Source organism: Castor canadensis, chromosome 5 (assembly GCF_047511655.1).
Source record: "Castor canadensis chromosome 5, mCasCan1.hap1v2, whole genome shotgun sequence".
NCBI lineage: Eukaryota > Metazoa > Chordata > Mammalia > Rodentia > Castoridae > Castor > Castor canadensis.
In genome coordinates this window covers 101,165,435-101,177,938 of record NC_133390.1, presented here as the reverse complement: position 1 = coordinate 101,177,938, position 12,504 = coordinate 101,165,435, and positions in this window count along the sequence as shown.

Genomic DNA, 12,504 nt, shown 5'->3' with positions numbered 1-12,504 from the left:
AGGATTGTTCTGTGTACATTTTAAGCTGTTATATATCACTTCATGGAATTTGTTCTTTGGAAGAATTTAGAAAAATGTTAGGTCTCTATTCTTTCATTTGGGATAGTATTGGCACTATAAAATACAGGAACAAAATGTAAGGATTTCCAGAGTTAAGTTCTCAAGATCTCCAATTTGTGAATGATTACTTGCTTAATTTTCAACTACATAGACATTTCTAATATCAGATACTAGAAGGATTTGTAGAAGACATTTTTTTCAATAAATAAAAGTTTTTGAAAGAATCTTTGACCTATGAAAGACTAAAATTATTTATTTTTTAACCAGGAAAAAGAGCTCTATAGTTACAATTTTTTTTTTCTTCTTGGATTTATGCAAACCTAGAGGATCTGATGTTTAGCCCAGGCACTTTGTTTCTTGTCTACCAACAAAGTTATTCTTAAGGAAACACTGAAGCCTATATAAGCACAGAAAAACAGCTTGTAAAAAAATCCGTGTTATGAAGAAAGAAAGAGAAAAAGATTTCCACAGAATAATCAGTTTAATTCTTCATTAACTACTTTGGTTCAGGGTATATATGAGAATTTAACATTATAAGATAAAGGCTAAAAGTGGATCATGTTACTACTGCTTTCTGATTTGGGTAAGACAAAGTTATGTGAAAAGGATGCTTACCTTGCCAATATAAAAATTTTTACAAACAAAACTTTTCTGTTCTTTGTCCTGATTCACTTTTTATTATACATTAGATATAGATATACTTTTCTTCTTTTTGACATTTTGAGAAACTTTGTGTCCTTGAGGAAAAACTTGTGATATATGGCTCGATCCAGAAAATGATTCCCTGGCAGCCATCCATCTATCTGATATACAAGTTCATTCTCTTCTAAAATAGGACACAATGTTTCAGCTCCTTTTCTGAAAGTATTGTCATCATTCACAAGTATATAAATCTGATGTTTGAATTTTGAAATGAGGCAGAATTGAGTTTAAGGTCTCTATTTACCACTTCCTAAATGTCTGTCCTTGGACATGTTAAATTTCATTTTATTTATTCAAATAATAGCATCTACTCCAGGGATTATACTAAAGATTAAATGGTAGAATGTGCTGAAGGACCTAAGTTCTTCATACTTAGCTTCACGAAAGACTCCTGATGAGTATTAATCTTACCAATTCTGTCCCTTCCCAAGCACACACTTTTTCACATTTATAACAATGGAGGGATCAGAGGTGTTTTTGCAGTCAGGACTTTGTGCATGCAGTAATCTTGTCACATGACTGTTTGTCCCTTGGGATCTCACTTAAAAAAACCATTTGAGAAAGAACGATAATAACCATTTGAGAGAGCATCATAAATCTTGGTTATTGTATAAAAACCTTTCATTGATTTTTCTGTAAGATAAAGTGCCAGCTTCAAAGCTTTAAGTTATATGTCAATAGCTGGAAAGAAAGTCCTGGAGACAAAAGTTGGAGCGCTCTTTGGGCAGTGCTGAATCTCCAGAGCTCTTGGTAGCATAGAGGCCAGTGGGGTGGGCAAACACAAACGGCAGTCACTGCACAGAAAGAGATTGGAACAGTATTTTACTTATATTTTCATTTTAAAATATGGGTAAGTATGATAAAGAATGAAATGGATTATAAGTAAGTCTAAAACAGATTTAATGATAAGCATTCTAGTCAATGTCACATTTATCTGACAGTGATTTTTTTTCTTTCTTAGCAGAACATAAAAAAGTCTTAGAACTGATGTCTTGATTCAGATGAAATAGCATATTACCTACACCAATGCTTATAAGGAGCTTATTTATTAAAGTATGTAGTAAGGGATGACATTGTCAACTACAATTTCCCAAAGGGATTGCTTTCATTGGCTATAAGAAGGGTTCTTTAGAAGTTCACAATCAAAAGGAGAGGGAGTGAGAGAGGGAGGGGGGAATAAAAAAGCAAAGATTCCCAAGCTCAGTGAAAATGGTAACGGTTTTCAGCAGAATGACTCTACATTACCTGAAGTAGACTACACTTGTCCATCCCTGAACCATGACGTGGGCATGAACATTAAAGACTGGAATGTGTTTGTAATGGGGGAGAGTAGGAGAACAGGAGTATTGACTCTAGTTTGGTTTGTCTTTTTAAAATGCATATCTCTTAATGTAACTTAATAGCATTCTTACTCTACACAGTGCACTTGCTAATTAGAGGCAGGATTTGAGGAGGCTGATAATTATCAGATCTAAATAACAGGTTTAATTTTGCTCTGAGAAATTCCCTTTCTTTCAATAAAAATCTTTCTTCTGATGAGACTATTTTAATTAGCTGCATTTTAAAAAATCATAGAAGTTGTGACCTCATAGTACTTTCTTGGCAAGCTTTTTTTTTTTTTTTCATTTTTCTTTTATTATTCATATGTGCATACAAGGCTTGGTTCATTTCTCCCCCCTGCCCCCACCCACTCCCTTACCACGCACTCCACCCCCTCCTGCTCCCACCCCTCAATACCCAGCAGAAACTATTTTGCCCTTATCTCTAATTTTGTTGTAGAGAGAGTATAAGCAATAATAGGAAGGAACAAGGGGTTTTGCTGGTTGAGATAAGGATAGCTATACAGGGCATTGACTCACATTGATTTCCTGTGCGTGGGTGTTACCTTCTAGGTTAATTCTTTTTGATCTAACCTTTTCTCTAGTTCCTGGTCCCCTTTTCCTATTGGCCTCAGTTGCTTTAAGGTATCTGCTTTAGTTTCTCTGCATTAAGGGCAACAAATGCTAGCTAGTTTTTTAGGTGTCTTACCTATCCTCACCCCTCCCTTGTGTGCTCTCGCTTTTATCATGTGCTCATAGTCCAATCCCCTTGTTGTGTTTGCCCTTGATCTAATGTCCACATATGAGGGAGAACATACGATTTTTGGTCTTTTGAGCCAGGCTAACCTCACTCAGAATGATGTTCTCCAATTCCATCCATTTACCAGTGAATGATAACATTTCGTTCTTCTTCATGGCTGCATAAAATTCCATTGTGTATAGATACCACATTTTCTTAATCCATTCGTCAGTGCTGGGGCATCTTGGCTGTTTCCATAACTTGGCTATTGTGAATAGTGCCACAATAAACATGGATGTGCAGGTGCCTCTGGAGTAACAGTCTTTTGGGTATATCCCCAAGAGTGGTATTGCTGGATCAAATGGTAGATCGATGTCCAGCTTTTTAAGTAGCCTCCAAATTTTTTTCCAGAGTGGTTGTACTAGTCTACATTCCCACCAACAGTGTAAGAGGGTTCCTTTTTCCCCGCATCCTCGCCAACACCTGTTGTTGGTGGTGTTGCTGATGATGGCTATTCTAACAGGGGTGAGGTGGAATCTTAGTGTGGTTTTAATTTGCCTTTCCTTTATTGCTAGAGATGGTGAGCATTTTTTCATGTGTTTTCTGGCCATTTGAATTTCTTCTTTTGAGAAAGTTCTGTTTAGTTCACATGCCCATTTCTTTATTGGTTCATTAGTTTTGGGAGAATTTAGTTGTTTAAGTTCCCTGTATATTCTGGTTATCAGTCCTTTGTCTGATGTATAATTGGCAAATATTTTCTCCCACTCTGTGGGTGTTCTCTTCAGTTTAGAGACCATTTCTTTTGATGAACAGAAGCTTTTTAGTTTTATGAGGTCCCATTTATCTATGCTATCTCTTAGTTGCTGTGCTGCTGGGGTTTCATTGAGAAAGTTCTTACCTATACCTGCTAACTCCAGAGTACTTCCTACTCTTTCTTGTATCAACTTAAGAGTTTGGGGTCTGATATTAAGATCCTTGATCCATTTTGAGTTAATCTTGGTATAGGGTGATATACATGGATCTAGTTTCAGTTTTTTGCAGACTGCTAACCAGTTTTCCCAGCAGTTTTTGTTGAAGAGGCTGCTATTTCTCCATCGTATATTTTTAGCTCCTTTGTCAAAGATAAGTTGCTCATAGTTGTGTGGCTTCATATCTGGATCCTCTATTCTATTCCACTGGTCTTCATGTCTGTTTTTGTGCCAGTACCATGCTGTTTTTATTGTTATTGCTTTGTAATATAGTTTGAAGTCAGGTATTGTGATACCTCCTGCATTGTTCTTTTGACTGAGTATTGCCTTGGCTATTCGTGGCCTCTTGTGTTTCCATATAAATTTCACAGTAGATTTTTCAATCTCTTTAATGAATGCCATTGGAATTTTGATGGGAATTGCATTAAACATGTAGATTACTTTGGGGAGTATCGACATTTTTACTATGTTGATTCTACCAATCCATGAGCATGGGAGATCTCTCCACTTTCTATAGTCTTCCTCAATCTCTTTCTTCAGAAGTGTATAGTTTTCCTTGTAGAGGTCTTTCACATCTTTTGTTAGGTTTACACCTAGGTATTTGATTTTTTTTGAGGCTATTGTAAATGGAATTGTTTTCATACATTCTTTTTCTGTTTGCTCATTGTTAGTGTATAGAAATGCTAATGATTTTTCTATGTTGATTTTATATCCTGCTACCTTGCTATAGCTATTGATGATGTCTAGAAGCTTCTGAGTAGAGTTTTTTGGGTCTTTAAGGTATAGGATCATGTCGTCTGCAAATAGGGATATTTTGACAGTTTCTTTACCTATTTGTATTCCTTTTATTCCTTCTTCTTGCCTAATTGCTCTGGCTAGGAATTCCAGTACTATGTTGAATAGGACTGGAGATAGTGGGCATCCTTGTCTGGTTCCTGATTTTAGAGGGAATGGTTTTAATTTTTCTCCGTTAAGTATAATGCTGGCTGTAGGTTTGTCATATATAGCTTTTATAATATTGAGGAACTTTCCTTCTATTCCTAGTTTTCTTCGAGCTTTTATCATGAAATGATGTTGGATCTTATCAAAGGCTTTTTCTGCATCTATTGAGATGATCAAGTGGTTTTTGTCTTTGCTTCTGTTAATGTGGTTTATTACGTTTATTGATTTTCTTATGTTGAACCACCCCTGCATCCCTGGGATGAAGCCTACCTGGTCGTGGTGAATAATCTTTTTGATGTGTTGCTGAATTCGATTTGCCATTATTTTGTTGAGGATTTTTGCATCAATGTTCATTAAGGAGATTGGCCTATAGTTCTGCATTGTGGAGGTGTCTTTGCCTGGTTTTGGGATAAGTGTAATACTGGCTTCATAAAATGTGTTTGGCAGTTTTCCTTCCCTTTCTATTTCATGGAACAGTTTAAGGAGGGTTGGTATCAGTTCTTCTTTAAAGGTCTGATAGAATTCAGCAGAGAATCCATCAGGTCCTGGACTTTTCTTTTTGGGGAGACTCTTGATTGCTGCTTCAATTTCATTTTGTGTTATAGGTCTATTCAGGTGATTAATTTCCTCTTGGTTCAGTTTTGGATGATCATATGTATCTAGAAATCTGTCCGTTTCTTTTAGATTTTCAAATTTATTTGAATATAGGTTCTCAAAGTAGTCTCTGATGATTTCCTGGACTTCCATGGTGTTTGTTGTTATCTCCCCTTTTGCATTCCTAATTCTACTAATTTGGGTTTTTTCTCTCCTCATTTTAGTCAGGTTTGCCAGGGGTCTATCGATCTTGTTTATTTTTTCAAAGAACCAACTTTTTGTTTCATTAATTCTTTGTATGGTTTTTTTGGTTTCTATTTCGTTGATTTCAGCTCTTTTTTTTATTATTTCTCTCCTTCTATTTGTTTTGGGATTTGCTTGTTCTTGTTTTTCTAAGAGTTTGAGATGTATCATTAGGTCATTGATTTGGGATCTTTCAATCTTTTTAATATATGCACTCATGGCTATAAACTTTGCTCTCAAGACTGCCTTAGCTGTGTCCCATAGGTTCCGGTAGGTTGTGTTTTCATTTTCATTGACTTCCAGGAACTTTTTAATTTCCTCTTTTATTGCATCGATGATCCATTCTTCATTAAGTAATGAGTTATTTAGTTTCCAGCTGTTTGCATGTTTTTTGTCTTTACTTTTGTTGTTGAGTTCTACTTTTACTGCATTGTGGTCAGATAGTATGCATGGTATTATTTCTATTTTCTTATATTTGCTGAGGCTTGCTTTGTGCCCTAGGATATGATCTATTTTGGAGAAGGTTCCATGGGCTGCTGAGAATAATGTATATTGTGTAGAGGTTGGATGAAATGTTCTGTAGACATCTACTAGGTCCACTTGATCTATTGCATATTTTAGATCTTGGATTTCTTTATTGAGTTTTTGTTTGGATGACCTATCTATTGATGATAATGGAGTGTTAAAGTCTCCCACAACCACTGTGTTGGCGTTTATATATGCTTTTAGGTCTTTCAGGGTATGTTTGATGAAATTGGGTGCGTTGACATTGGGTGTGTACAGATTGATGATTATTATTTCCTTTTGGTCTATTTCCCCTTTTATTAGTATGGAATGTCCTTCTTTATCTCGTTTGATCAATGTAGGTTTGAAGTCTACTTTGTCAGAGATAAGTATTGCTACTCCTGCTTGTTTTTGGGGGCCATTGGCTTGGTAAATCTTCTTCCAGCCTTTCATCCTAAGCATATGCTTATTTCTGTCGGTGAGATGAGTCTCCTGTAAGCAACAAATTGTTGGATCTTCTTTTTTAATCCATTTTGTCAAACGGTGTCTTTTGATGGGTGAATTAAGTCCATTAACATTAAGTGTTAGTACTGATAGGTATGTGGTGATTCCTGCCATTTAGTTATCTTAGTTGTTTGAAGGTTTGATTGTGTGTACCTAACTTGATGTTACTCTCTACTGTCTTGCTTTTTCTTATCCTGTGGTTTGGTGCTGCCTGCCTTTTCATGGTTAAGTTGGGTGTCACTTTCTGTGTGCAGGATCCCTTGCAGAATCTTTTGTAATGGTGGCTTTGTGGTCACATATTGTTTTAGTTTCTGCTTATCATGGAAGACTTTTATTGCTCCATCTATTTTGAATGATAGCTTTGCTGGGTAGAGTATCCTGGGGTTGAAGTTATTTTCATTCAGTGCCTGGAAGATCTCACCCCACGCTGTTCTTGCTTTTAATGTTTCTGTTGAGAAGTCTGCTGTTATTTTGATGGGTTTACCTTTGTATGTTACTTGTTTTTTCTCTCTTACAGCCTTCAATATTCTTTCCTTAGTTTCTGAACTTGTTGTTTTAATGATGATATGTCGTGGAGTAGTTCTATTTTGATCTGGTCTGTTTGGTGTCCTGGAGGCCTCTTGCATTTGTATGGGAATATCTTTCTCTAGATTTGGGAAATTTTCCGTTATTATTTTGTTGAATATATTACGCATTCCCTTCGCTTGCACCTCTTCTCCTTCTTCGATGCCCATGATTCTCAAGTTTGGTCTTTTGATGGAGTCGGTGAGTTCTTGCATTTTCTTTTCACAGGTCTTGAGTTGTTTAATTAATAGTTCTTCAGTTTTTCCTTTAATTACCATTTCATCTTCAAGTTCTGAGATTCTGTCTTCTGTTTGTCCTATTCTGCTGGATTGGCCTTCCGTTTTGTTTTGCAGTTCTGTTTCGTTCTTTTTTCTGAGGTTTTCCATATCCTGGCTGTTTTCTTCTTTATTGTTGTCTATTTTTGTCCTGAGTTCATTTATCCATTTATTCATTGTGTTCTCTCTTTCACTTTGGTGTTTATACAGTGCTTCTATGGTTTCCTTTATTTCTTCTTTTGCTTTTTCAAATTCTCTATTTTTATTGTCTTGGAATTTCTTGAGTGTCTCCTGTACATTTTGGTTGACCCTATCCAGTATCATCTCTATAAAATTCTCATTGAGTACTTGTAGTATGTCTTCTTTTAAATTATTCTTGTGGGCTTCATTGGGTCCTTTGGCATAGTTTATCTTCATTTTGTTGGAGTCTGGATCTGAGTTTCTGTTCTCTTCATTCCCCTCTGGCTCCTGTACTAATTTTTTGCTGTGGGGAAACTGGTTTCCTTGTTTTTTCTGTCTTCCTGTCATTGTCCTTGGTGTTGTTACTGTCCCTGTACTGTGTGTAATTAAGTATTTTCTAGCTTGTAATAATAACAATGGTAATATTGAGAATGGAAGAGTGAGCTGAGATGGAAAGCAAGAAGTTAAAGAAAAGGGGAAAACAAATATACAGAGAAGAGGGAGAAAGCAGAACAAGGTATCAGACAAGAGAGTTTCAAAGGTATAAACAGGGAGTGTTAGTGTACTAATCGACAGTAAGCTGAACAGACAATAGAGAGACAGAGAGAGGATTGAAAGTCAAAGATAAAAAAATAAAAAATAAGTATATGAAAGTAATATCTATTTATAAAAATGAATTAAAATAAAATGGAAAATAGAAAATTAAAAAAAACAAAACAAAAAACTTCCAAGTTTATATGCAATGCAATTTCAGTCTTAATAATTTGGATGTCCGTCTCAATCTCCAGTCCTGGAGTTGGTGCCTCAGATGTTGTTCTGTAGTTGTCTCATCAAAGGGGATGCATAAAGTAGAACAAAACTACACTCACACACACACAGAAGATAAAAAAAAAAAAAAAAAGCCCCACCAAGTGTCCCCAGTTCAAATGCAATACAGTTTCAGTAAGTTTTTCTGCTTGCAGGTGTAATTCGGTTGTTCTCTCATCAAAGGTAGGGAGAAAAAGAAAAAAAAGCGTCTGGAGGCAGTTCTGAGAGTGGTATCTGCAACTGTGGCTTGCCTACCTGCTGCTCTCAGCCTGTAGCTGGTGGCGTTATTTATGCAGATCTCTGGGGTAAGCTAGCACTCACCTGGTCCCACAGGCTTTGTTTGCTCAGAGTTCTCCTGTGCGGGGGACCTCTGCTACAGCCTTTCCCCTTTCCAAGCACTGGGAAAGGTGACACTGCCCCGCGTTGTCAGGCCTGCGTGTTTGTTTACAGTTCACATGGGAAGTGGGTCTTCCCTCCTCTCACAAGCTTCCCCGCTCCTGGTTGCTGGGCGCGCGCCCTGCTCCCGCCAGAGCCTCTCCGGCCGCCCGGCTCATTTATTTACAGTCCCGGGAAGGATTCCCTTCCCCCAATCTTCAGCGCTCAGGGCACCCCACCCTCTTTCCGGCGTGTCTTAACTGTTCTTATTGCTTAGTACTCAGTTTCTCTTTTTTTCCCGGGTGGAGGTCAGTCTGTCCAGGGGGCTATGCTGCTCTGGCCCAGGCTTGTCTGTGGGGCTACCGCGGTACCGCGAAGCTCACCTGGTCTGCGTCTTCCCAAGCCGTATGGGCGCCGGCCACTGGCGGCCCCGGGGGCCCTCCTCGTTTCTCCGTTTAACGTGAAGTGGAGATTCTCTGTGCCGGCTGGAGATGTGGAGGAGTCAAAGTTATGCCTTTTCTCGGTGATTATGCCTGCAAAATGTGTCTCCAGTGTCTCTCCAAGATTTCACTATAGGAGGCTCGCTTTCTGCTTCCTACCTCTAGCCGCCATCTTGGAATTCTCTTGGCAAGCTTTTAATTTTGAATTTCATTGTCTTAATATGGATCAAATTGCAACCAATTTCTAGGGCTCTTCTACATAATGATTCAGACAGAAGAAAATTTAACATAAATGGTAGATCTTTTAATATTTTTGAAAGGTAACATTTTTTTCTAATTTAAATTATTCTGAAATAATTACTTTAAACAAACATAGTGGAATGGTTTTGTTCATTTGGCCTGTCTTTCAAGTAGCAGCTTCTGAGTGTTTTGATCAATGCACATTAATAGAATTTTTTTAAGCTGGGAAATGATTTAAAAGGGAAAATGATATGCCACAAGATGTCAGTTTATTCCTCATAAATTGATAAGGGTAGTAAGTACTTTCAACATTTAAAAAACTTAGATGGATGGGAAAAAATTCCTCACAATAGGCACAAAAGCACTTGGCAATAGTCTACACAAAGCTACAAAGAGTACATCTTAGAACAAGCCTATCACATTCAATGGTAAATTTCAGAGAGCAGAATAAGAATCTTTCACTCTTTTGAAGTAAACTAGTCTTCATTTCCACGACACAGTTCCTTCTAGTCTGTTTCTGATTCAGATTTGAAGTGGAATAATACTTTTGACTCATTGGAAATAAAAAGTCAAGGTTAAAGAACCAGCTCTTTATACCCATCTATGATGTCTTTGATGTCCATGAAAGATTCCATTGTCAGCCAGAGTGGAGATAAAATTGTAAGAAAAACACAGCTTGGGCTATCCAAAAAAGAAAAAAAAATCCTTTTTTGATAATGTACTCTGGGACATGTATAATAAATGAACTAACTGTTCTGGTTCACCTCCCTGGTGAAGTCCTTTTTTGATTCGAATCCTGCAGTCAAGGCACACAGATTAAAGAAGAGTCTATAAACCTCTGTGTAACTATACTGACAAAGTTGTGGGAAAGTAAGTTTAATTGGTTTTCCCAGGATTAGTTTTAACCTGTACTACAAGAGATAACATACTTTATTATAATCCTTTCCATTTCTTTTAATATGTAAAATAATGTTATATTCAATCCATCTATGGATTTGGAGGCAACTTCTTTTTTTAAACTAGGAAAGCTTAAGTGAAACATTTTCACAAGCCAATTCTTTTAGCTACTTTTCTGAAAGCCTTTGCCACCAATACCTTTGGTGGTCAATTTTCCTTTTGCTGGATTTTTCCATACATATTCATTTAACAATTACTAATTTATCATGCACTTGCATTACACAGATGAGCAAGACAGGGAGCTACTGCCTTCATTAGGCTCTTGAAATCTAGTTGAAGGAAAGACTAGATTACCAGATGATGTTGGGAGAAAAGTCCTATTGGGTGTAGCTGGGACCTAGACAGAGAGGTGCCTTCCCAGGGAGGTTGGTTAAGGAGGTCCAATTCCAGAAGTTCATAGAAGACAATGAAGTTCTTCAGGGGATTTTTTTTTCACTTGTTATGCTGATTTACTTCCCTCTGTCCTCAAAGAAAACCTGCCCAAATGCACGATGTCAGGGTGTTTTTTTTTCCAGTTTCATAAATTTACTTAAGACCAATCATTGCTAGTGTGTATGAGATTGTTAAAATGAAAGAAGTGCAAGAAATTGTTTACTTGAAGATAGAAATCAGTTTCAAAGAGATTTTCTCCAAAGTAATACTCATGTGGCTGCATAATCATATTGAATTCAATGCTTATTTGCTTCTGCTCATAACCTGCTCCAAAAAGATGCTTATTTATTGATCCACTGATCTGGAAAAAAGGAAAAGGTAAAGAAAAAAATCATTTTAATGGAAAGAAAGATGTAGCCAAATCCACTATTCATTGTGTGGTCTAGGAGTTCTCTCCACATCAGTAGAACATTTTCAGACCCCTACATCTAATCTCTTGAGTTAGGAAAAAGAGTTTCTCACCTGTAGTAGGCTGTATTTTGACCAACCTGTGGTTAACCCTGGTATGGGCACAAATGGCAAAACACTTGGCCATAACATTCAGGACCAGCAAAGTAAGATTGTTTCAGGATGGACAACAGAAAGAATTTTTCAAATCACAACATAGGTATCACTCCAAGGTGACAGAGTTTCTAAGTAGTACGTTTATATCATGCACAGACATACACACTGGCCGTAAGTAAACATGATCCAACCTCCTGGTCCTTCTGTTCCTCTGACTTCAAGGGAAACTCACTCCATAAATGCAAGGCCACCAACTCTGGAACAACTTCTGTGCGGGAGGCACTGGAATGTTGTGTACACCAACCCACATCCGATCCTGTTATGTCCTTGATGAGATCCTAAATTAGGTCCATGTAACTTTCATACTCATTCTGTAACTTTGACAGCCTTCTTTGGTGTAGTCTAGCACCTGCAGGACTTTCTTTTCATATAAACACTTCATTACTATCAAATAAAACATTTTTTTCAAATAATTTTATTTTTTAATTTAAAAATAATTATAAAGGGCAAAAAAGAACCTTAGAGAAGTCATGACAAAAACAGGCTCATTTTTCACCATGGGTTCCCTTTTCTTCTGGTCACTTAGTGCCTATATTTTCCAGTTTTTCTTGTGGTTGAATGCAGCTAGATAACCACATACTGTTCAAAAGCATATAAGCAAACATGTCTGTGTCACTTTATTATCATCCAGCTCTTTCTCACTCCTCATCTGCTGACCAGATATATGTCCAGAGAGGGCCTGAAGCCCTAAGAGCCAAAAGAACTCCAGGATAGAAAGAGACTGGTTCCCTGAGTTGCCACTTAGGAGGAGAGGTGCTGGGTAGAGCCACAGGACAAGAAATGTCCACTTAGCCTGTGTGTGAACAAAAAAAAAACAAAAATAAAACTTGTAGAGTTAAGTTAAATTTGAATCTTTTGGTTTTTGTAACAGTTAATCTACTGTAACTTTTCTAAGCATGCATATACACTAACTTATTCTCATAAGCATGCTTTATAGCTTTTCACTTTTCCCCTATTTTTCTTTTTCTGACATTTTACCGAATAATACACTATGGAATATACTTACACAAGACAGCAATGTGCTCTGCAATCAGAAAAACAAATTTATTTTAAATTAATGCTTGATCTACGTGAGGTTGCTCTCGCTAAAAATTG